The sequence below is a fragment of the Arvicola amphibius genome, chromosome 3 (genome assembly GCF_903992535.2).
Source record: "Arvicola amphibius chromosome 3, mArvAmp1.2, whole genome shotgun sequence".
Lineage (NCBI taxonomy): Eukaryota > Metazoa > Chordata > Mammalia > Rodentia > Cricetidae > Arvicola > Arvicola amphibius.
In genome coordinates, this window is record NC_052049.1 from 145273883 (window position 1) to 145284923 (window position 11041).

The 11041-nt window shown below is 38.6% G+C and overlaps 1 non-coding gene across 1 annotated transcript; it reads left to right on the forward strand.

The window, feature by feature from the left end:
* Nucleotides 1-278: 278 nt before the first annotated feature.
* Nucleotides 279-382, forward strand: LOC119810996. The gene has a single exon (XR_005284916.1). It is a non-coding gene; the product is annotated as a U6 spliceosomal RNA (small nuclear RNA).
* The last annotated feature ends 10659 nt before the right edge of the window (nucleotides 383-11041 follow it).

Consider the following 11041-nt stretch of genomic DNA (forward strand, 5'->3'; position numbering starts at 1 on the left):
ATCTGGCAGAGTTATACACTTTAAAAATTTTATTTACTTTTTATTTATTTTACATACTGACCACAGGTTCACCTCCCTTCACTCCTCCTCTAATCCCCCACCTCTCCACTACTCACCCCCATCCACTCCTCAGAAAGGGTAAGGCCTTCCTAGAGGAGTCAACAAAGCCTAGTTGAAGCAGAACAAAGCCCCCTCCAAATTTTCTTTCCCCTCCCCCACATCAAAGCTGAGCAAGGCATCCCGTCATATGGAATGGGCTTCAAAAAGCCTGTTCAGATGCTCGCTTCAGCGCACATATACTAAAATTGGAACGATACAGAGAAGATTACCATGGCCCCTGTGCAAGGATGACATGCAAATTTGTGAAGCGTTCCATATTTTTAAGAACAAAAAAAATCCAAAAAATTCTTAACACAAAACATCCAGGAAATCTGGGACACCATGAAAAGACCAAACCTAAGAATAATTGGGGTAGAAGAAGGAGAAGAATTACAACTCAAAGGCCTAGAAAATATATTCAACAAAATTATAGAAGAAAATTTCCCCAACCTACAGAAGGATATTCCTATGAAGGTACAAGAAGGCTACAGAACACCAAATAGACTGGATCAAAAGAAAACATCCCCTCGCCATATAATAATCAAAACACAAAACATACAGAATAAAGAACAGATATTAAGAGCTGCAAAGGAAAAAGGTCAAGTAACATATAAAGGGAAACCTATCAGAATTACACCTGACTTCTCACTGGAAACCATGAAAGCCAGAAGGTCTTGGATAGATGTGCTACAGATACTAAGGGAACATGGATGCAAGCCCAGACTATACCCAGCAAAGCTTGCATTCACCATCAATGGAGAAAACAAGATATTCCAGGACAAAAACAGATTTAAACAATACGTAGCCACAAATCCAGCCTTGCAGAAAGTAATAGAAGGAAAATCACAAACCAAGGAGTCCAACAATGCCCACAATAACTCAGACATCTAGCGACCCTTCACCAGCACAACTAGAAGAAGGGAAACACACAAACTCTCCTACAAAAAAAAAATGACCGGAGTTAACAACCACTGGTCATTAATATCACTTAATATCAATGGACTCAATTCACCTATAAAAAGGCACAGGCTAAGAGATTGGATGCGAAAACAGGATCCAACATTCTGCTGTTTACAAGAAACACACCTCAACCACAAAGACAGACACCTACTCAGAGTAAAGAGTTGGGAAAAGGTTTATCAAGCAAATGGCCCTAAGAAACAAACGGGTGTGGCCATACTAATTTCTAACAAAGTTGACTTCAAACTAAAATCAATCAGAAGAGATGGAAAGGGACACTTTATACTCATAATAGGAAAAATCCTTCAGAATGAGGTCTCAATCCTGAATATCTATGCCCCTAATATAAAAGCACCCACTTATGTAAAAGAAACACTTCTAGAACTCAAGGCAGCCATCAAACCACACACACTAATAGTTGGAGACTTCAACACTCCTCTCTCACCAATGGACAGGTTAATCAGACAAAAACCTAACAGAGAATTGAAAGACTTAATGGAGGTAATGAACCAAATGGACTTAACAGACATCTATAGAACATTTTACCCAAATAGGAAAGCATATACCTTCTTCTCTGCGGCTCACGGAACCTTTTCGAAAATTGACCATATACTTGGTAACAAAGCAAACTTCCACAGTTACAAAAATATATTAGTAACCACCTGTGTCTTATCGGATCACCATGGATTAAAATTAGAATATACCAACAATGCTACCCCCAGAAAGCCCACAAACTCATGGAAACTGAACAGTCAACTTCTGAACCACACCTGGGTCAAGGAAGAAATAAAGAAGAAATTAAAGTCTTTCTTAAATTTAATGAAAACAAAGACACAACATACTCAAACCTATGGGACACAACGAAAGCAGTATAAGAGGAAAGTTCATAGCACTAAGTGCCCACTTAAAGAAAATAGAGAAAGCACTCATTGGAGACTTAACAGCACACCTGAAAGCTCTGGAAAAAAAGAAGCAGACTCACCTAGGAGGAGTAGAAGACTGGAAATAATCAAACTGAGGGCAGAAATCAACAAAATAGAAACACAGAAAACAATCCAATGAAACAATGAAACAAAAAGCTGGTTCTTGGAGAAAATCAACAAGATTGGCAAACCCTTAGCCAAACTAATCAAATGGCAGAGAGAGAACACGCAAATTAATAAGATCAGAAATGAAAAGGGGGACATAACCACAGACACAGAGAAAATTCAGAGAATCATTAGATCTTACTACAAAAGCCTATATGCCACAAAATTGGAAAATGTAAAAGAAATGGACATTTTCTTAGATAAGTACCACATACCAAAGTTAAACAAGGACCAGGTGAACAATCTAAATAGTCCTGTTAGTCGGGAAGAATTAGAAACTGTTATCAAAAACCTCCCTACCAAAAAGAGCCCAGGACCAGATGGTTTCAATGCGGAATTCTACCAAAACTTCCAAGAAGACCAAACACCTATACTCCTTAAGGTATTTTATAATATAGAAACAGAAGAGTCACTGCCAAATTCCTTTTATGAAGCTATAGTTACCCTAATACCTAAACCACACAAAGACTCAACCAAAAAAGAGAATTACAGGAAATCTCACTCATGAACATTGACGCAAAAATTCTCAATAAAATACTGGCAAACTGAATCCAAAAACACATTAGAAGAATTATCCACTACAATCAAGTAGGCTTCATCCCAGAGATGCAGGGCTGGTTCAATATATGAAAATCTATCAATGTAATCCATCATATAAATAGACTGAAGGAAAAAACCATATTGTCATCTCATTAGATGCTGAAAAAGCATTTGACAAAATTCAGCACCCCTATATGATAAAGGTCTTGGAGAGATTAGGGATACAAGGGTCATTCCTAAATATAATAAAGGCTATTTACAGCAAGCCAACAGCTAACATCAAATTAAACGGAGAGAAACTCAAAGCCATCCCGCTAAATTCAGGAACATGACAAGGCTGTCCACTCTCTTCTTATCTCTTCAATATAGTGCTTGAAGTTCTAGCTATAGCAATAAGACAACATAAGGAAATCAAAAGGATTTGATTTGGAAAGGAAGAAGTTAAACTTTCATTATTTGCAGATGATATGATAGTGTACATAAGCAACCCAAAAACTCCACCAAAGAACTCCTACAGCTGATAAACTCCTTCAGTAACGTGGCAGGATACAAGATCAACTCCAAAAAATCAGTTGCCCTCCTATACACAAAGGATAAGGAAGCAGAGAGGGAAATCAGAGAAGTATCACCTTTCAAGATGGCCACAAATAGCATAAAATATCTTGGGGTAACTCTAACCAAGGAAGTGAAAGACCTATTTGACAAGAACTTTAAGTCTTTGATGTAAAAACTTTTCTATATGCTAAGCTTCCTAACACAAAATATAAATACACAATGAAGCAAAAGTTATCTAATATTTCTAAATTTGTTAATAGCTACAAGTATCACATAATCTATAAATAATATTAAGTGTAATTTTCCTCAAAGCTCTATGCATATAGTTTAACTTCTTGGGATATATTTTGCCATAGTTTTCCAATGAATTTCAATTATTTCTATATTATTTCAGCAAGCACAATAGAGAAATGTTGAACAAGTACACTTACATGTTGGGAGATTCCTGGCTCACTGAGGAAACTGAGTCTGAGCCCTCTACTGGAGTGGGGATTTTTTTCCGATAGCAAGCTTGTCTAAAAGAAAGGGAAAAAATAAAAATAAAAAAATTAAAAAGCAAAAAAAAAAAGCCTGCTCAGTCTAGGGATAGATACTGGTCAAGATCATGATGGGGAAACCCACAGATACCATTGAACTGAACTTGTGGGAGCTCAAGGCCTCTAGACTTACAGCTGGGAAGGCTGCATGAGACGAAACCAAGCCCTCTGCATTTGGACGACTGTATTGTAGCTTTATACACTTATCCTCAGACCTCATTTGAGGCTAAATTAAAAAGTAATTGATTACTTTCTTTGCAGGAGGAAAATCCAAGAAAACAAAGTGTTGCCTCTGTGGCATGATTGTTTTTTGATAATGCTTACACAGGTCAACAGAGAAAAAGAGCCAGCAAAGCAGAGAGAAATACAGGATGTACCATTCAGAGAATGAAAGGACAGGGTACAAGCAAGGTTTGTGTGGGAAGGGAGGATGTAATTGTTGAGGAGATTAGCATCATTAAGGGTTTTATCTTGATGTTCTGGAAAGGAAGGACAATGAGAATAGCCTATGCTGTTTACTCTGTCTCTTGTTCTCACTTGTCCTTACCAACAACTTAAAGGTAGGTTTCCCTAGAACCCTGTGGGTGGGTGCGTGGTATTTAAATGTATAAATAGTCTATGGCTCCTGGGGGAAGCACTGTCATCTCTGTGCCTTCACTTCATTACATGCATGCATACACACATGCACTTACAAACATATCCCCCCCGCTGCACACGCACACAATTCTTGTTAGTTTGTAAAATAATGTTTCCCTATGGCTTTTTTTTTCCAAAAACTTTTCATGTTATTTATGTCTTCCTCCTCCTTCCTGTCCTCCATTTTCCCCTTTCCCTCTTCATAGCACCTTTGCCTATTGCAAGCATACCATATCCTCACCTTCACCTTGAATGTTATTCCCTTCTCTTCAAAGCATCTGTCCTCTATGTCACCGCACTCATCCCGCCATCTCATATCTAACCTCCTTCTAATTTGCTCTAGAGGGCCTCACTTCAACATTAATCTCATCATGACAAAACCCTTCTTATAACTTCGCCCCCTTTTCTCAGTGAGTGTCAGTAGGAACACACAGAAAGCATGCAATGATTTTTAATAGAACGCACATGCACGTGCGTGCACACACACACACACACACACACACACACGATATGAATATGCCCATGTCTCCATCATCTTTGTATTCTAGCAGTGAAGGGAATGTTCCAAATCACCATTAAATGTGGAGATTTTCTGGCAGTAATTGGTGTGATTTTACTAGCTCACATCTGTGGTTTTAAAGTCTTATTTCCCTTTCAATTCCATAGGCACAAATATATTCAGTAGTAAAAACAGATGGTGGACAAATATTTTATTCTATATTATGCTGTTACCTCAGTCTAATCATGAGTTTGAAAAGAAATAAGATTGTCATTTAATCACAAGGGAGTTAACAATAGGACTCACTCTTCCTGGACCTTGGTAACTTAGTTCTTATCAATACACTTCTAATGTGTTACTGAGTATCAGTCCTTGACAGTGACATCAGTATGCTATGAAGAAATTCTGACCAAGTAATGTAATGTTGTTATTTTACATTTCTAATAATGAATAAATATAATTAAGAAATCTGATTTTTAAACAAAACTGATTTATACAACTAAAAATTAAGACAATTGTCCAATCTTCATTTATATATGAAAATACAGAAATGATCTTCTACTTTATTTTTAATTTATAGATGTAATAGTGTCTTAGTGTTTTCTATTGCTGTGAAGAGACACCATGACCATGACAACTCTTATAAGTGAAGTGACTAGATTACAGTTTCAGAGGTTCCGTCCATTACCCTCATTGTAGGGAACATGGCAGCATGCCCGGCAAACACAGTGCTGGAGCTGAGAGTGCTACATCGTACAGGCAACAGGACATCAACTGTGACACTATGTAGTATCCTGAGCATAGGAAACCTCAAAGCCTGCCCCCAGAATGACACACTTCCTCCAACAAGGCCACATCTACTCTTAACAAAGCCCATGTCTCCTAATAGTATCCTGGCCTATGAGATTATTGGGACCAATTACATTTAAACTACCACAAAGAGCACTCCTTAATAGTGGAAATTACTAGAAAACAACACATTTATCCTGATATGACATCAGTTTCATAGGAATTAGTTGAAAGTTTTGTAAGCTTGCACATTTTGTAACCAATCATTCTTCTTAGATTTTCCTGTTTCTCACCAAAATTAAAGGCTTGCCACATGACCTTTTCCTTAGAAAGATGTGAACTAAATGCTACTTACCCGAGAGAGGGAACTGAGGGCAGTTCTAAGAAATGATTCTTCTCAAGTCCAGTGATTTTATTGGGAATGCTTTTATGAATGTGGAAAAAGGACTTTTTGTAGGAGCACATGTGAAAGACTACTTTTAAAAGCATGGATGAGCGCTTATGTGTAGACACGAGGGTGAGAAGTTACTCACATGAGCATGAGTAAAAAGCAGCTCACAGAAGCATAAATGGGAGATTTCTTGCAAGAGCATGAGTGAGAACCCATCAAAGCTGCATACCTTCAGTTCTCGGTCCAATTAGAGGTAAACGTGACCCCTGGTAGAAACATTGTGACCCCCCAATTGTGTTAGAGAATGGGGCAAGGGGAGAAAGTAGATTAAGATGGTCAATGCATCTTGATGCATGCATATATGAAAACACTATAAGGTCCATTAATTCACAGAGTTTATATATATCTATAATAGAAAATAAAACCAGTTTCTATAGACCTTCAGCTCACAATTTATTCCAAACTATGATACTCTTAACAACACAGTTTTATACTTCCTGAATCTATGAGTACAACTATGATTTCTTTAAGCATAAATTCCTTTAGTAAAAATATCTCTTCTGAATTTATGTCTCAATGTAATAGATAAGAAGTCATGCTTGCATAACTAAGGAATCCAAGATTTTTTTTTTCCCTGAAGTTTTGAAAATCCAATTTTGGGTGTCTAATGCTTAGTATGAATTATTTCTTTCTTCTTTCATATTTTGCAGGAATAAATCCCAATTTCCACCATAATCCACCAACTATAAACGTGATTGATCACATGCTGCTTAAGGCAAAGACCAGGCACATAAGGAAATGGAAGGAAAAAGGAGGACACAGTTACTACTTTCCTCCCAGTCTCTTTTCTGATTCACATAGGCTGATAAAAAAAACTTAGAAAGAAAGGAGATTAAGAAATGCTACTTCAAAGCTAGTGAAGTAACAAGATGGGAAAGGAAAAGGCTAACAAATTAAAAACATTAATTTTCTCCATTTGATCATACTTTATTTTGAAGACTTTCAATAGAGTTGCCTCTACTAATGGAGAAGATGAGAGGCAAGAGTATAGCGTTGGCTGCTCCGGCTATGATTGGATCTGAAGTCGTAGTCTTGCAGCCATGCTGAGATCCTCCAGCTAGGTCTGTGCCGAGCTTGCTCTTTTGATGCCAATCTTCTGGGTTTGCTTTGGTTAGGCATGTTGCTAACGATCTTCTCAAACATGTGAACTCACACAGTTCTTCTGCTTCACCTCCCTGGAATTTCAGACACAGGCAACTACACCAGGCAGATTCTATCTATTTTTGTTTCCTTTAAAAAGTTTTTACTATGTTTTAGATTATATGTATCTCTATTTGTGTAGGTATGCTCCTGGTTACCTGCAGAGGACAGAGGTATGGGATCGTCTGGAAGTGGAGCCATGTGATATGAATGCTAGAACCTGGACTTGGATCCTTTAGAAAAGTAGTATGTGCTCTTCTGCGTCATCTCTCTAGCCCCATGAACTCTGTTTTTGTTTGTTTGTTTGTTTTTATTTTGTTTTTTTACATCCAAAGTTTAAAAAATATACTAACATATAGAGTTAGTGTTTGTGGCCGCACCTTGCCTTTCGGCTTCTGGCATGCTCAAACCCCGGGCCTTTGGGTCAGACTTATGGTTTGGTGTGGTTGTGTGCGGTTTATGGGATGCCAGTACACGTCGAGGCACTTCTGAGGACCAGACAGCAACATGGTACCACGGCCCTTGGGGGACTCTGGAGTCAGACAATCCAAGCTCAATATCTTAGCTTTCTCCTTTAGGATCCAGTTTCAGGCCTGGCTGCTACCCTCAGTGCACACACCTTCAGTTTGGACACTTCCAGAGCTGAATGTCATCTACGACCATTCCCACAAACAGCTATTTTGTTCTCTCCACTGGAAAGCATAACTTTCAGATCATCCAGAACAAGGACAGAGGTAGCCAGTCAGTGCAACTTTAAAGCACAACCTGATTGAAGGTGTAGTTGGTTTGTCTGTCAGAACGCTGTATAGTCTGGCTAGCAGCCACAGGTAGATGTCCTGGCTCTTGCTGAGACTTTTGGTTCTTGAGGTAAATGTCAATTTCCATGAATGTAAAGACCCCCTCATACACACACATACCTGCCTGCCACCCCTGCTTGACCAGGTCGAGAATTCTGGACTCTCATTAGTGGTGACAATTAAAAACATAGAATGATTATCAAACAATTTCCATACGCCTGTTGGGCATCTGTGATGGTTAATGTTCATTGAACATGGCAGAATTTGCGTTTGTGAGGACATTTGCAGAGGCCAATGGCAATGCATGTGAACTTGTTGGCATAGGGAGACATTGATACATGTGAACACATGTATAGTCTAGGTTCGATACATATATGCATAGGTACAGACCGAGGTAATGAATGGGAACATGTGGGCATAGAGTAGGAGTGATGTGTGTAATCATGCATGTTTAAAATAGGGAGTAATAAGTGTGTATTTAACTGTATACTACCAATAATGCATGTGAGCAGGTAGACATAGACAGGCGGTGATGCACGTGAACATGTCAGTCGGCACTGGGTTGAGGTTTATGAACATGCAGAGTCAGAGTATGGTTGATATGCATGAACATTTATGTGTAGACTAAGGTGGATGAACCTTACATGTAGGTATACATTGTATATTACACATGCAAACATGGGTATACATACTGGAGGAGATACATGTGAACATGAAGGTACAGATTTTAGAATGATGCATGTGAACACTTGCCCTCTTTCTACAAAAGTAAGCAGTCAAAGTTAATACACTTGGTGGTACTTAACAATAACAGATAACTAATAATTTTTGAATTTGAAAAATAGGAAGGGAGTTGAAGTAATTAAATAACTTCCCATTAAGTGGTCCTGTTTTAAAGATTATGAAATCATTGTTAAGTAAAATAGTTTAAAAGTTAAATAAAAATTTCAGTTAATTATAACTAAATTATAATCAGTTAATTTTAAAATAAATTTTCTAAATTTTCATAGCTGACTTTATAAAACAGTTAATCTGCTAAAATTTTCATTTTGTAAAATATTATCTGAAAAGAGTAGGTAGAATTTATTTTGATGCATTTAGTTGTCTGTCAGCGTTCAAGGGGTTACTTTTGTAAAGAAGGCCAGCTAACAGTGACTAATACATACAAGCAGTCAGAAGTAAGAAGTGACATGTCTGCTGTCCCAGCAATCCAGAGGCTGAGAGGCAAGAGGATCCCAAGTTTAGTGCCAGCCTGAATTCCACAGGGAGGCTCTTTATCAGACATAAAAATAAAAGAAAAGAGGTCTGGAATTTTTATAGCAACGGGTTGTAAACTGAACAGTTCCAAATGGCATAGGAGTGTTTTCCCACCGTCCTGAGAGCCAGGATCCTGAAAGCAGGGTTCATCATGTTGTATCTGACACAAAACCTTGTCTGGCCCCTGGCCTTCACTGGCTTGCTCTGCACACCACCTGGCTCTCATGTTCACAAAGTCTCTCTGTGTTGGTGTTTTTCCTCTTTCTCTGGTGCCTACATCAAAGAAGATTTTTGTCTCAATTCCCCTGCTGATTAGCTTTTTAAATACATTTTACTAGAAGTTACAGCAAAATTTGAGAATTTTGTGCAAAATTTGAGAATTTTATACAGCGTGTTTGATCATGCTCATCTTCTCTTCCCTAATTCTCTCAGATCTACCTCCCTTCTCTTCTGACCCACCTTGTATCCTTTGTCCCCACCAAGGCCGGTTTTTACTACCCAGCTGTTCTCAGATGTGCCCTCCACTGGAGGCACAGTCAACCTCCCAGACGCCATCACTGCTCTCGGAGAAACCCATCCTTTCATCTTCCCCTGCTGGAAACTGCCAATAGAGCCTTGGCTGGGGCTCAAACCTAATCCCCAACTTGTATCTCCACGCTTGGATTTTGTCTCGTTTAAACTTGCATAGGTCTTGTGTGTGGTTCATACATCTTGTAAATTTGTATGTCCAACAAAAATGTGGTTTTGTTGCAGTCACTCACCACCTCTGACTCATATATTCTTTCTGCCTTTCTTCTACAATGATCTCCATACATTCCATTTGGGGCTGGGCATTCTACAGTCTTGGGCAAGGTTACAGCTGGCAACTCACGTCTTTCCCCTCTGGTGGCTATCTGGCTTCTCCCTGACTTGTTTTATTACAGAATTTTAAACAATGTTATGAGTTGCTAAAATGAACTGTAGGAGCCCACTCCTACAAGGTCAGCCAGGGTTCCTAGATAGGGGCTCTTCAAGGCCAAAGAAAAGTCAGAAGACAGGATAGAATTGCGAAGTCTGTCTGGTCAGGCCAAAACAGCCAAACAGCCCAGAGTTTATTTCAGAACTTGCTTATATACAAAAGCAGAACAAAGCACAGCACAGATGGTCAGTCATTGTCTAACCACAAGACCATTCCTTTCCTTGAGTGAGCAGCCACCTCTCCAACATGTGTTTGCTGCCCAGAAGCAGCTTTTACCTTATCTTAATATTCCTGAGGTTTGTCGTCAGCAGTATACTGTCTACTAAATAGAGTGTTCTTTTCTCATGGGCCATATCTGAAGTCTCTCATAACCTTCAAGGTTATAAAAAAAAAAGTAAAGCAGGCAAGCTTAAACTGAAATGACTTCTTTAAGTCAGAAATGACTCCAGATGAAAACTGGGTTGCACTTGGGCTCCCACAATGAACAAATAAGATATACACTAAATATTACATGAAATATTTTCTTTAACACTTCATTGAAGAAGCATAACATTCTTAAGTTAGCTCAAAGATATGTTCAAAGTTTTGGATGCTGTCAGTTTTTGCAGGATGGCCAAGTCAAAGAGTAGAGTAGGCATAAGTGTGTGTGCCAAAGCACACTGGAAATCTGAAGACTGGTGACTATCATTGGGGAATCAGCCAGCTCTTAGTTTTAAGCTGTTGAATCTACAAGAAA